The sequence below is a fragment of the Doryrhamphus excisus genome, linkage group LG8, assembly GCF_037039965.1.
Source record: "Doryrhamphus excisus strain RoL-2023G ecotype Guam linkage group LG8, RoL_Dexc_Guam_v1.1, whole genome shotgun sequence".
NCBI classification, from domain to species: Eukaryota; Metazoa; Chordata; class Actinopteri; order Syngnathiformes; family Syngnathidae; genus Doryrhamphus; species Doryrhamphus excisus.
In genome coordinates, this window is record NC_136364.1 from 9,047,057 (window position 1) to 9,063,052 (window position 15,996).

The 15,996-nt window shown below is 42.1% G+C and overlaps 1 protein-coding gene across 1 annotated transcript in view; it reads right to left on the bottom strand.

Moving 5' to 3' along the window:
- Positions 1-15,996, bottom strand: part of slc8a2b (solute carrier family 8 member 2b) — a 65,758-nt gene that overhangs the window by 30,724 nt on the left and 19,038 nt on the right. The window contains exon 2 of the mRNA XM_058080964.2: positions 14,438-14,484. The gene's annotated coding sequence lies outside the window, so the exon portion shown is untranslated. The remainder of the gene's footprint in view (positions 1-14,437; positions 14,485-15,996) is intronic.

Genomic DNA, 15,996 nt, shown 5'->3' on the forward strand with positions numbered 1-15,996 from the left:
GGTGGAAACAGAATTCAGAATTCAATATCGTCAGGATGAACGAGAAACATCTATTTGTTCATTCATTCATTCATTTTCTAATGCTTTTTCCTCACGAGGGTCGCAGGGGGTGCTGGAGCCTATCCCAGCTGTCTTCAGGCGAGAGGCGGGGTACACCCTGGACTGGTGGCCAGCCAATCACAGGGCACATATAGACAAATAGACAAACAACCATTCACACTCACATTCATACCTATGGACAGTTTGGAGTCATAGAGCATGTTTTTGGAATGTGGGAGGAAACCGGAGTACCCGGAGAAAACCCACGCATGCACGGGGAGAACATGCAAACTCCACACAGAGATGGCCAAAGGTGGAATTGAACCCTGGTCTCCTAGCTGTGAGGTCTGCGCGCTAACCACTCGACCGCCGTGCCGCCCACATCTATTTGTTGTTTTTGAAAATTATTCTGCATAATTATTTCACATTGCTTTATGGCAGCCGAGTGGTTAGCATGTCCGCCACACAGGCAGGAGATCTGCAAGAACTGGGTTCCAACCTTTGTTGGGCATCTCTGTGTGGAGATGGAAGACACTTGAATACGCTTGTATACTCTCCATTTTGTTGCATTTAGTTTCAAGTTCAGCCTGTACAGATAAATAAATACATGTGATCAATTTGCATCATTCATTCATTCATTTTCTACCGCTTATCCTCACAAGGGTCGCGGGTGGTCCTGGGCCTATCCCAGCTGTCTTCGGGCGAGAGGCGGGGTACACCCTGGACTGGTCGCCAGCCAATCACAGGGCACATATAGACAAACAACCATTCACACTCACATTCATACCTATGGACAATTTGGAGTCGCCAATTAACCTAGCATGTTTTTGGAATGTGGGAGGAAACCGGAGTCCCCGGAGAAAACCCACGCATGCACAGGGAGAACATGCAAACTCCACACAGAGATGGCCGAGGGTGGAATTGAGCCCTGGTCTCCTAGCTGTGAGGTCTGCGCGCTAACCACTCGACCGCCGTGCCGCCGCAATTTGCATCATGACAGGTAATAATGGAGAAGCACAGGGTTAATTGGAGACCCTAAATTGACCATCGGTATGAATGCGAGTGTGAATAACGCTACCTCTCGCTCAATGTCAGCTGGGATAGGCTCCAGCTTACAGTACCCCTGCCATCCTAATGAGGAATGAATTCATGAATTTACATGATTGGCTCAAGTTAGAACGAATAAATAACAGAAGCTGTGCAAGGCCTTGAAAGCCGTTCACTCTTCATTCCAACTCTTACTGCCGAAGGAGCGTGATGGACGGTATTAAATTAAGAAATCCATTTGATCAAACTCAGGGTGAAATAAAGCCATGCTTTAGAATGACTAATCAGACGGTCATTACCGATAATGTCATATCATTTCACACTGATGTTGAGAAGCAGCCGTTAAGAAGCTTTTTATTTAACAGCGGAAAGATTTGTCACTAAGCGAGCAAGTGACAATCAGAGAACTTTAAAACAGCTTTAATGCTCATTTACACTTATTAACTACAGATTCACAAAACATGAGAAACGAATGAAAAGTGGTGCTTTTACCAAGATTGTACGCCATTATAATGAGAAGCTCAGTAAGGTTAGGGTTAGCAAAAATTGCTATCATAGCAAAACAGGCAATACACTTCTTGTATTGGCGTACCTTCATGGTCAGAAGGAGCAAACCATATTCCGTATATAGTGTGTTGAAAATGTGTTAGTTTGTCACACATAAATGTGTCGGATCATCAACAAATTTAAATATTAGTCAATGACAACACAACTAAACACAAAAAGCATGAAGCTTTTAAGGTCATGCCACAGCATCTCAATGGGATTCAGGTCAGGACTTTGACTAGACCACTCTAAAGTCTTCATTTGGTTTCAGCTTGAGGTCACCAACAGATGGCCGGATATTCTCCTTCAGGATTTTTCCTTTATCATATCAAGTCTTCCAGGTCCTGAAGCAGCAAAACAGCCCCAGACCATCACACTACCACCACCACATTTTACTGTTGCTACTTTGTTGTTGTTTTTCAGAAATGTGGTGTTACTTAGATGTAATGAGACACACACCTTCCAAAGGTTTTGGGGATCTTCAAGATGTATTCTGGCAAAATTGAGACAAGCCTTACTGTTCTTTTTGTTGAAAAGTGGTTTTCATCTTGGAACTCTGCTATGCAGGCTGTTTTTGTCCTGTGTCTTTCTTATGTTCGAGTCATGAACCCTGACCTTAACTGAGGCACATGAGTCCTGCGGTTCTTTGGAGGTTGTTGTGGGGTCTTTTGTGACCTCTTGGATGAGTTGCCGCTGAAATCTTGGGGTCATTTTGGTTGGTCAGACACTGCTTCATGTTGTGGCCATTTGTGGATAATGGCTCTTGGGGTGGTTTGCTGCAGGCCCAAAGCGATTAATCTCATTTAAGTTACGTTTGAATGGGTAGGGGCAATCACTTTCTCACACAGGGCCATGCATGTTTGGATTGTTTTCTCCCTTAATAATAAAGCGTGGGGGCACACACTTTCACAGCAGTGTAAATATTCTGAAAAGACTTGAATGTAACTGATGGCGTGACAGAGGTGCTCCTCTCCAGCAGCCATTAACTATCATTGGCGTGACAGCAATCAATGCGTCCATTGGGAGTGTTATTGAACGCGGCCCGGCCACAATCAACACATTAATCACATCAAGCCAACTCTGTTGAAAAGTGCAATGTGTAAAAAGAGGACAGTATACCGTATATAAAATTACCCGTCCTTCGGTTTTTCCCTGTGTGATCTAAGACAACAAAGTATATTTGTGTTACAGAAATAATATTCGAATCTGTTTCTGCGCAAAACCTACTGAAGTGGTGCACCGGTAGCAACCGGGCTGCTTAGGTTGCGTGTTAATCCTGACATGTGACACTGTGGTGTTCTTGTGGAGATGCCTGCTGACACTGAAGAGAGCTTCTTATATGAAAACGTGCGTGCACTTTAACTGGATCAGGGCTCATGTGTGTGATCCGCTGTTATGTGAAGATGAAACTGATTACTCATAGTGGGGGTGGGCACACTGGAGACATCGCTTGCTACGCCCCGCGGCTGGGTTCCCATTTAAATGCAAATATTTGCAATGCGGCCGCAGACCGCACATGTGATTGCATGGTGTTAACTGGATGAGGGGAAAATGGCTGCTGCCTAAGTGTACGCCACTCAGGCTTAGACAAGACAAGATGCTGGGTGGATGGCTTGCATATGGACCTCAGTGGAAAGGACCTGGCACCCTGGAGAGCTCCTGGATCCATTTATTTGAACAATCCTCAGGCTGCTGGTAGAAAGAGGAAGGGAGGTGGGGCAAAGCTCCTGCATTTGCAAACAGGCTTATCTAACACACTTGAAAACCAAAACCTGAAACTGTGATTTGTCTCGATTTTTTTTCTGACCTGACAGCAACATGACTTACTCTTATGGCGTATGGCCAAGGCTGTCTGCAGACTAAGACGACTTTATGTTTACTTATAGTTTCTAGGATGGCTAATTTTATGAAAAGAGAAACTGAGGGCAGCAAGAAAACATATCACCGCAGCAAAGCGGAGACTATTAAATACCATAGTATAATGGCAACTGGCTAAGACAACTTTAGCATACATAATTACTAATTTCGACAAATTTTGTCCAAGTGGAGCAATTTTATCCACAAGGAGACTGAGGGCAGCAAAAATTTTAGCCCCGCCCCCTAAGTGAAGACTGTAGAGTATAATACCAACAAGCTAAGATAAAATTAGCGTGTAATTACTAATTCATCCAAAAAAAATTATCCAAGAGGAGCCTACGGGCTGCACGAAATGGAGCACTGCATCAAAGTAAAGACTGTGGAGTGTAAGAGCAACACGCTAATTCTAACCTTACTGTGTGTAAAAACTAATTCTGACAAATTTTATCCAAGAGGAGACTGTGGGCTGCAAAAAAAAATAACACCGCAGCCACGTGGATGATGTGGAGTATAATAGCAACGGATAAACCTAATGTTAGCGTGTGTATTTATTAATTCTGACTAATTTTATCTAAGAGGAGACTGAGGGCTGCTAAAAAAACATTTTATGTGGTTCTGCTTAGTTTATACAATTTTAAATAACACACCAAAACACTTCTACTGTCCTGTAGGGGTCAGTATTGTGTATTAAAAAAAAGGATAGACATGTATAGTCAACATTGCGACAGTGTCTGTAGCATCTGTGTACGCCATCCACCCAAAGGAAGGCATTATTGATCGGCGCATGTATTAGGGCCAAAGTAATTGCATGAATGCGTAAGAGCGTTACGAGGATGGGATTTTCTATCTAAATGAAAATAAGATGTGTGAGGCAGTTTCCAGCGGCCATCGTTAAACCTTCATAGCTGCTGCGGTGCTGATGCGGCGCCTCTGTGGACATTTACATCCCTACCAAGATGTTAACATTTGACACACAGCCCACATGACACCCAGAGGACTTTCTTCACCCTCCACTTCCATGATTTAATGCAGTGTGCTTGTGCAGCATTTTCAAAAATAGCACAGTTGAACATGCAGCCATACAAATGCGATGAATAAGAAGGTAGATCGGAGTGAAGCAGATTGACAGGGAAAAAAAAAACAACGAGCGAAGACAAAGGCCGAGCCGTCCCGTGGTGTGACAAATGACGAGGAGGGAGGCGGCGACGGAGCAGAACAACAAGAGCGCTCTGACAAGAGAGCAATGAGGAAGAATGTCAGATGGTTAAATAAACGCTGCATAATTAGGAGAGAATGTGCACCATTGAAGATGAATACAATTAGCAGCAAATGAGAGTGGGAAAAACCGAGGCGAGGCGGAGGAGTGTTTGGATGCAGTGATCCGAAGAGGAAGACATCACTTGCGTGTTTATGTAACGAGCACCGAAGCCATTGTAGCGTGGCCTGAGAAAGGAAGGACAGGTTCTCTGCATCCCCCCACACTTTTAATTGATGCTTGGAGCGTGGACTGATGGAGGAGCGGCATCAAACGATGCCTTGTTAAAGGACTTACGGCAGACACTTGATTAAGCACACAAGTCAATGAGCTGCATCAAAAAGTCTGCCTTTGAAATGATAACCTCCACCGAGGCACGACGATCAGAAACATGACATTTTCTGGTTCACTTCCCAACTTGACCCCGCCCGATGCAAACAAGACAAAAATGAATTCCTCAATCTGCATGCATTCTTTCCATCTCCATAATAAGACCAGTACACTGCCTTGTTGCTGCCATGCCTTTCAGGGGCGGCCTGGCGGGTACTGTAGTCCAGGGGTGTCCCGATGGCGAAGGTGGTTAGGACCGATCACATATATATATATATATATATATATATATATATATATATATTCCACCCTCGGCCATCTCTGTGTGGAGTTTGCATGTTCTCCGGGTTGGTTTTCTCCGGGTACTCCGGTTTCCTCCCACATTCCAAAAACATGCTAGGTTAATTGGCGACTCCAAATTGTCCATAGGTATGAATGTGAGTGTGAATGGTTGTTTGTCTATATGTGCCCTGTGATTGGCTGGCCACCAGTCCAGGGTGTACCCCGCCTCTCGCCCGAAGACAGCTGGGATAGGCTCCAGCACCCCCCGTCGTGAGGAAAAGCGGTAGAAAATGAATGAATGAATGAATACTGTATTTTACGGACTATAAGTCACACTTTTTGTCATAGGTTGGCTGTTCCTGCGACTTATAAATGAAAAAACTGTTTATGTTACATAAACACTGGACACCTTTTCTGTTCATGTTTATTTTTTGTGTAGCTGACTAACCATTGTGTTAGCATATCTTACATCTATTCAGCCTGTTCTCTATTATTTTATTGTTAGAACTTGCCTTCCAAGAGGACGTAATGTCTGTTTTGGTCAAATAGTTTGTAAAATAAATTACCTGCAAAAAATGCGACTTATATGCCGGTGCGACTTTTGTATGTTTTTTTTATACGTAATTATGCATTTTTTGCCTTGTGCGACTTTTACTACGGAGCGGCTTATCGTCCAGAAAATACGGTATACAATATATATATATATATATATATATATATATATATATAGTTGTTTGACATTAACATAATTTTTTTCATAGAAGTATGTATCTCATAAGAGTTTGATTTATGTTTAGGTTTAACTTTTTAGCTAATAACCAAAACGACTCTTACATCAACAGCTATAGCATTTTACTGCCAAAAAAAGCAGTGAAAATAGGTAATACGAGTTTAGTTCCAAAAATAGAACTAAACATGAAGTGGGACATTGTGTTTGGAAATGTGTGCAAATTTTCCAATAAAAACTGTAGACTTCTATGATGAAGGAGCCAAATTATGACCGAATTATGAGGATGTTTGATTGTGATGCTGAAGAAGCACTGTTTTGAAAACAAACATTTATTTAATGAACTGTTAAATGTTTCTGTGTATTGTGAATGCTATGACGCCGATACCTGCAGTTTATAGACAGGTGCTGCTTAAGTATGTAAATAAAATTTTGGGTGTGACTTACATACCGGTGCACTATATAGTCCAGAAATGATACTAACAATTTAGTAGATATAAACAAGTGAGAAATGTTTGTTAGAAGGTTAGAATTTATTGGTCATGGAGCTGTCAAAAGCTTTTTTTATTGGAATCTGGCTGCTCCAATGAAGATGTCATATGAACATAAGATGAAGGCCATAACATAATAAACAGCTGTGGTGTTCTCGGTGTCACAATCCAGCAAGAAGTTCCCGGCCCATAAGGATAGGTTTACAGGGACATGCCTGAGTAGAAAGTGTTTACTCGGCACTGCCTCCAATCTAAAGCAGGGAATGAATCGCGGTACCACCCAAGCGTGCCGGACTGATGCAAGCTGAAAAACAATTTGTTCGCCGTATCGCGTGAGCCTGTGGAAGCAGAGAGTCCTTCTGCAGATCACGCCTTCCATTTGGAAGACTGGATGAGATTAGATTTGCGCCTTGCAGAGATGTAGCATGCTGCTGCATCCTTGAGATGATTGTTTTATCCTCCTCTTGTCGCTATAACAGGCTTGAAGACATCATTCTGTGTTTAAACCAACCACTAAAGATAGTTTTGACCCATTTCTTCTATGTTTTGTCTCAATTTCTTGCTTATACCAAACAGCATAACGTCCTTGTGCTTACACCCCTGTGTTTGGGCTGCAGTGGAACATCTTCTTCTGATTTGGAATCAGTGTTTCCTGTCAGAGGTAATGTAAATACATTTACAATTTTTGTTCCAAGGTCAGCATAAAACCTTTTAAGGAAAATATTTTAATTCTTAACTGTCTTAGATGTTGAAATGCTCGATATTGGCTTTCTTACCGATATCTGATATACTGATATGGTTCAGCACTTCACTGATACCAATATCCACCAATACGGATATTGGCAGCAGCTCTTCCTGATGTAATGAACACATGATACTTCTTTGACTGTGATATCACTGGATGAATTTAAATACAAATAAAACACACCGAGCAATTAGCGCATAGGTCTCAGAGCTAGGAGACCGGAGTTCAATTCCACCATGTTTCAATTCCATGTTTTCCCGTGCATGCATGGGTTTTCTCCGGGTACTCCGGTTTCCTCCCACATTCCAAAAACATGCTAGGTTAATTGGCGACTCCAAATTGTCTATAGGTATGAATGTGAGTGTGAATGGTTGTTTGTCTATATGTGCCCTGTGATTGGCTGGCGACCAGTCCAGTGTGTACATCGCCTTTTGCTCGAAGACAGCTGGGATAGGCTCCAGCACGCCCGCAACCCTCGTGTGGATAAGCGGTAGGGAATGGATGAATGGATGGATCTTCCTAATTCAAGAAGACGAACTTGTCTTAGATAGTAGGAGAACATGTTGACTATTGGTTCTGACTTTTTAAATGACTTTCTTTGAGACAGAGTGTTTGATTCATTCATTCATTCATTTTCTACCGCTTATCCTCACGAGGGTCGTGGGGGTGCTGGAGCCTATCCCAGCTGTCTTTGGGCGAGAGGCGGGGAACACCCTGGACTGGTCGCCAGCCAATCACAGGGCACATATAGACAAACAACCAAGGAGAACATGCAAACTCCACATAGAGATGCCCAGGATTCAAACCTAGTTCTTCCCAATCTCCAGACTATGTGGCCATGCTAACCATGCTAACCACCGTGCGGCCAAATTAGCAAGAGTAAATAATACAATCAAAGCACAAACATCCATATAAATGATTCTTCCTATGTCAGATTAGAAGTATTAAAGGAAGACACAGGTAACAGTTTACAATAAGATACACAAAATTACACTTGTTAATGAGGAAGGAACCTACCTAACCTTTACCACTTCTCATTAGTGCCTCATTAGTTCTTTATTAGTTCCTCAGTAACTACTTTACTCATAACTACGGTATTTTTGTCTTATTGTAAAGTGAGACCCTAATGCCTAGTGACCACAGTACTACATACACTTGTCCTTCAGACCATGGACATACTGAACTGCCAAGCTTGTTTCTGTGTGGAGCATGACGTTGTCACTCGCATGCAGATATCGGCGGTATCTATAACAATAATAACGTTAATAATAACGTTTTATGCCAATATATGAGTCGATAATATCGGACATCCCTAATTACAGGTGTAATCATCTGAATTGTTGACACTGTGCCTTCCTTTGGAATAAATGTTGCAAATAAAGCCACACAAAACAATAAAAAGCAAAGTGATGTTGGATAAATTGAGCCCCAGTGAGGAAGGCAGGCGACTTTTTTGCAACTTTAGAGACAGTTTTCTTCCAGGGGTGCCAGTGTACATGGCTAAAGTGGCCCCATTTACTATTTGTTCTCCTGGTTTGGATGTGCACCATATGCATTATAAGCAGAAAAGCAAACTATATTTTGAAATCCAATCAAAAGAAGTGATATCAGATATGGATCAGTAGTAAATAAAAAATAAAGAAAAAGTCAGATATCTGCACTAGATCAGAAAAGCAGCAGCATAAATCCACGCTCTCCTCTCTTTTCTTTGTCCTTTCCTTCCTTCCCTCTGTGCCAGCTTCATTCTTTCACCGCCACCTCTCTGGTTGCTCAGTAAACTTTATTTAGTGTGTGTGTGTTGGACTTGGAGCCATTCATCTCCCCCCGCAGCTGCCCTCAGTAATTACAATGGTCCTGGCTTCTCTCTGCCCTCATTAATTTGCAGAGCCAACATGGCGGCTGCATGTGTTCCTGGAAGACTCTATGTTCCTCCCAATTTGGCTTCTTTGTTCAGAATACGCGTCACGTGACTTTCATGTATTCATCAACCACAGCTATTTGCTAAGTTATGACTGTGTTTTGGTCATTTGACGCAATTCCTCTTTGGTTGAAAGGTTATCAAGCTAACCTATGCTCCTGTCAATAGTTGAATACAACTCAAGTCAAGTTGATCAAGTGTCCTCTACGATCTTGTCAGCCTTTGCAAGTTAAGGATGGCGTTAGACCCACAGAGCTTGACACTGAGTGGGCGTGTCCATGTGTGTGATGCACATGTGTGTCCCAAGTGTGATAATGACTGAAGGCCACAACCTCCAGTCATTCGTAGTCAAATGAGATTAGATAACCAGATCTGGGAATTTGTGCTGCACACAAGAGAGGCTGGAGCCGTTGTGGTGCAAGAGGAAGAAGACGAGAGCTTCCTTAACGAGAAGGACTCAGTAGAACGTAAAAGAAATGTTGTCTTACCTTATTAAGCCACATGATTGTCAAAACACTCGAGCAAAAAACAATAAACATATTGTTCATTGAATGCAGTGAAAAGTCAGCATCATCAGCTTGGAAAAGGTTGGGGGGGGGGGTGCATCGGCTTTTATTGCATGGTGTACCTAATCATTTGGCTGATTTGGTGTATGTGCCTGTGAATGTCCGTGAATAGTCCTTAAGGGACAGAAAGACACGGAGTGTTTAAACTGAATACTGCTGTTGATGTGTTAAGGTCTGAATAAAGTTTTTTAAAAAAAAAGGGCATGTGTACATCTGTATGGACGCAAGTCATAATAAAGAGCCGTGGCCCTACCTTCAAGACAACCTGAAAAGTCCAGCTCCGATCGATTCAATGCCCTGAGAATTGGGGGCATATATGTGTGGTATTACGGGCTCCGAGGCTAATTGGTGATAAAGACAAACATCTCGTTCCATCTCTGCTCTTCATGACCTCATTAGTGTCTTGTGTGCGCGTCTTCAAAGTACAACTAGTGGAGTGCACACAAGGCCAGGAGGAACATCTTAAACTCGCTTGGAGTGCACGTGTGTATGGCATCACCGTCAATGGGAGCCACCGGCAATTAAATCCTTGTTATGGATCTCAGTTGCCCACCCAACCCCCATCCCACCCCTGCACACGTCTACAACTCCCCAATGGTCTTCACTCAGGAAGCCAATTAGGAGGCAACAGCCACATACTCCGCCCATCACTGTAACTGGGCAAAAGCACCCGAGATGAAACAACTCCTGACGATCACCTACACCTTAGAAGTGCAGCCCCGGGGGCCATTTGCCAACTGCAGATGTTTCTTTTTCTTTTCTTTTTTTTCTGCCCCGTGGCATATTATAAGAATAAACTTAAAGACGGCCCACATCAGAACATTGCCAACAAGTTTTAAGGTCACACTGAAAAGAAAAGAAAAGGCTATGTGAGGTTCAGCGTAGCGTAGCATACCATGTCGCAGTGTAAATGCCCATTTCTAACAAAATTTTGCCCTGGTTTATTTAAATTCTCTGCTTAGCATGCAACATGGCGCGCATCTTGTTGTGTTATTAAAACATTGTGCGAGTCCAACTGTGTTCTTAATGTATTATAATTACAAAACCTCCTTAGTTTCTAGCAAAGAAGCTAGCTTGCAAACAAAATGGCAACTGGAACCGGAAGTTAGCTACATAGCCATTGACTGTCAAAAACACATTTTCCTAGTTTTACATGCATAATTCAATTCTAAATGCCCATAAATTAGGAATTTAATGGATAAATGAACATTTACGATGACTTTTACACTGATTGTTAACGTGTGTGTTCCCGGAGAGGCGTTGTGGCAACGAGACACAACACGGACAGCACCTTCCTGTATTGCATGAGTTATTGCTTGAATTTAACTCGGTTTCCACCTTTTTTATCAAAAGGCTGGCACTTGAGGCTTTGTGTTGCTTCATGTTGGGTTATTGAGTTACAAAACGTTATTGAATTCAAGAAATAACTCATGGCAAAACAGGAAGGTGGTGTCGGCGTGGTGTCTCGCCGGCACTTTGGGAACACTCGCATCAAAAATGACGTCTTCACTGAAGGTGAACGTGGTTTTTATTTAGTGGTTTCAAGTTTTTATTTGTCAAATACTTTATGTGGCGGCACGGCGGTCTAGTGGTTAGCGCACAGACCTCACAGCCAGGAGACCAGGGTTCAATTCCATCCTCGGCCATCTCTGTGTGGAGTTTGCATGTTCTCCCCGTGCATGCGCCGGTTTTCTCCGGGTACTCCGGTTTCCTCCCACATTCCAAAAACATGCTAGGTTAATTGGCGACTCCAAATTGTCCATAGGTATGAATGTGAGTGTGAATGGTTGTTTGTCTATATGTGCCCTGTGATTGGCTGGCCACCAGTCCAGGGTGTACCCCGCCTCTCGCCCGACAGCTGGGATAGGCTCCAGCACCCCCCACGACCCTTGTGAGGAAAAAGCGGTAGAAATTGGTGTTCCTCAGAAATGTACACTGGATGGTTTAATAAACCAACTTTTGCAGAACATCATAATGAGCCGCAGCATCCTTCAAGTTTTCTTGATGGAAAGATGTTGGACACCCCTGCCTTGGAGCTCTGTCCATTTTCAACGAGGCTGACAAACATCATCATGAGTCCAAAGACCTTACAGAAGCGAGCAATCAATACCCTGGAATAACATTCCAGTCAATATGACACCTGCCTCTGTGTCATCTCAGACTAAGCTTTATTTATAATTCACGCTCATGAAGTCAACACGAGTCAAACAAAGGTTCTCGTGGGGTTCTTAAGGTTGTTGGAACAGAAAGCCTGCTTACTTTGCACTCCGTCTGCAGGCTGCAAGAACGGAGCCGAAAGTAAAATATTCAAAAGAATTGTGCTTCTGAAGTCATGTAAAAAAAAGACAAATAAATAACAACAAGCGCTAAAAGAGAAGAGCAATAAAAGTGTGACAGTGTGAGAGCGAGGACAAGCTGTAAAGTGACAAAAAGTGATTCAATGTGGAGATGATATCATTTGTTTGTATCGGCGCTGTTATTAGTTTTCACACATATTGCATTATGTCATGTTATATTTATTTCACATTAGGATTCTATTGCTTTTATCCTTTTACTGTGGTACTTTGTCTCGCTTTTATTTCATGATTGCACTATTGATTTCACTCTGCAGACTTTTTAAACTGTTTGAGTTTTTGTCAATAAACAAGGTATTTCATTAACAATAACAGCACTGATGCAAATTACAACACATTCATCGCTAAAGGCTAACCTGAGGCCTGTACGACGATAAACTCTGCATATACTTCATCAGCACAGTAACTTAAGCAGTTGAGCTAACTTGGGGCGGGAGTAGGTTATGTTCAGGGATCAGAGCCTATCACAGCGCCTCCTACTGACCAATCACTTGTCTCTGAAAATGGCATCACCATTCATTGACAATCCTATGGCCTTTGGTGTGCCGGGATTGGGCCAAATGCTTTTGATTTTCATGAGGAAGGCTAGATCAGGGGTGTCCAAAGTGCGGTCCGCGGGTGCTTTCTGTGGTCCCGTACATCCTAAAAGCATCATTTCATGGGAAACTTCAAAAAGTAGATAAAAGTAGATATTTTACAAGCATTCGTTAAAATAGTTGGAAAGCTTAAAAAAACACAGCTGGAATTTTACCAATAAAAAGACAAAATATGAAGAGAAAAAGTCATATTATGTCATATGAAGGAAAATAGTAGCAAATAGTTGAAATATTAAAGAAAAATGTTTTTTAGTAGTAATTTCTTATGAGAAAAAAACAAAACAACACAAAGCTGTAATCTTTGCCAAAATAAATTGGGGAAAAGTTATAATATTGTGGGAATATAGTCATAATATTACAAGAAGAAAGTTTAAATATTTGGAAAAAAGAAAAAATATTTGGTAAAAAAGGGCAAAGATTGAAATTTTATGGTGATAATAATCTCACAATGATGAGATGCAATTTTTTCATGCATATTAGCATATTTATTTACCCTCAGGTCCTCCGAAAGACCACATGAGTTGTTCTAAAAATAGCACCACATACCTCCAATCTGCATCAAATTTTTTACTAGTGCCCATTCTCTTTAGCTGCTTTACTTTACCATGTGACTAAACGCAGCTCCTAATTACGACACTCGATGGGCACCTTAATGCACCAGGGCGGCCTCGCAGCTTTCAGAGTTGTCGTAACATTTGATGTTCATCCTAAACACTGTACGTCCATAAAAGTGAGTAACCTGGTTATTTCTCATTCCTTCAATCTGATATCGGAGTGTGTTGTGATCCAGCCGCCGAGCTGGTCGCTAATTGTTGAGCTAAGTTAGCATTGCCCCAATCCCTGCCATTATTAGCATGCTATTTCGGTGTGTTTAATGTACTGCTTATAGCTGAGATGTAATGTTGCTGTGTATTTGTGTTGATGTTGGCTTTAGAAGTATTGCAGTAGGATAGATTAATACCATGAGTTACTAATAATAACATACAGTGCAGTGAAACGCAAATTGGCTATTTGAGAAGTGTGTATCAAAATGGTAGCCCTTAGCATGAATCAGTACCCAAGAAGGTTGGTGACCCCTGATTTCCACAATATCCGTTCATTTTCACTATGTGGCTTTTGCTGATAAAAACACCCGTGTTGCTGGTCGTTGGAGAGCCTGGCTTATTTCTGTCAGCGTCTGGGGTTGTATGTTTACAGAGACACATGGTGAAACAGCGTTTCCAGTGCCCATAAAACAGACTGAAAATATTGAGTCTCTTTCAGAGAGATCCTGGATAATGTAATCTTGCTTAGTTGGAAATGCTTCCGGTGGTCAAAAGGGAGGAATTTCACACACAAAAAATGCCATTAAAGAGGGAGAACAATGGAAGATGAACAAAAATACAGATTTTTGGTCTTTCGCACATAGCAGTGATGGTATCGCCTCCTTGCAGGAGGATTATTGATCAAACTTCAATTATTCTGACGGCGTAACGCAGAGCCATCGATGTGCACTAGCGTGTACACACTAGCAGGCATCCAAGAACACACCACTGGACACCAGCATGCAGGACAACGTGATCATTTTATCCCTGGAGCTAACAAGGTTAGGCAGGATGATGAAACCGCTACAGGGTTCCATCTTGACAACACAACAGCGGTCAATTGGTGGAGACTGATGAACACTCAGAGCAAGCCGACTTACCCAAATCAAAGTCATGGGGTGGGGGGAGGGGCCAGGCTTCAGCTGTCCTGAAATAAATAAAAATATCAATTTAGTGGACAGATGATGAAAACGTATCAGCTAACACTTTTTATTATACAGTAATCCCTTCCCCACATCGCACTTCAAATTGCTTCATTCATTCATTCATTAATTTTCTACCGCTTTTCCTCATGAGGGTCGCGGGGGTGCTGGAGCCTATCCCAGCTGTCTTCGGGCGAGAGGCGGGGTACACCCTGGACTGGTCGCCAGTCAATCACAGGGCACATATAGACAAACAACCATTCACACTCACAACTAATAAAAAATAAAATAAAAAAATACATGAAGTAATCATGTTGTTTTATGGTTGAATACGGCCTATTATCTGTCAAAAAAATACACATATTCAAGCAAATGAAGCATTTTCAAGCATAAAAATGGCTAAAGGATGTCAAATACAAATCTAAGACATTCAGAAGACTCGTTCAAAGACATTGTGATGAGACGTGATTCCACACTGGTCACTAGGTGTCAGTAATGTCGCTGTAATGTTGGCTGAGACACACAAGCACCAGACTTTATAACTGGAACAACAGGCTTCTGAATGATTCCATCACTGGCACAATAATCCCTAACAAGGGTGACTCCTGTGACCACCGAGCGAAAACCAAACCCACGACATCACTTCCTGCTTCCCAGCACCAGGACACATTTACTGCAAAACACACAAGCACAAATCAAATATATGTCCTAAAATGTTCTCTTATTATGTCTACTATATTGGATAATAGGCATGTAGAGATGACTATAGGGGTGTTATTTCATGTGTAGAGGGCTCTAATAATATTACAATTCATATTGAGAAGGTCTTAAAAAATTTTTTAACTCTAACTCCAAAAATATCGCATATATAGCATATATACTGAAAGTTGGTTTTATTGTACCTTTTTTAGAAAATAAAAACTATCCCAATAGATTTTTAATTACATGGCCCTCAGTGGGAATAGTGTGGACACCCCTGCTTTATATTGTTAGTATTTATTTGCAATCAAAGATTCACCTTTCACTGACCTTCGTGTGTGTGTGTGTGTGTGTGTGCGGCACGGTGATGGTATGGGCATCACTGCACAAGCAGACATTGATGGATGACTCAAGATAAGATGGAAGGCGATATTGCAGGGCGCACACAAAGGCAAAGACGGGCGTGGTTGGAAACATGCACTTATGTCCATGTGTTGAAAGTGTGCACGTTAGACTTGGCGCAAGATGGCCGCGCTTGAGCACACCGCACAGGAAAGATTCACAGCTAAGTCCCTTTTTTGAGAGAGATATGCAATGAAAAAATTTATTCACAGAGGTTAGTGAGACAGAAAGTGTGTAGTGTGGTCTGGATTACCGACGCATGCGCCAAATCAAAGTCAATTACGTGAAACAAGTCTGACAGTATTCAAGTACTTCTGCTCTCTCACGCTGTTGGAGTTGTTGGAGCTTTCCGTGGCATCCTTCAGTTTTTCTTTTGGTTCTCATCCCTTCATGGAAAGATTTTGGACATCCCCGCC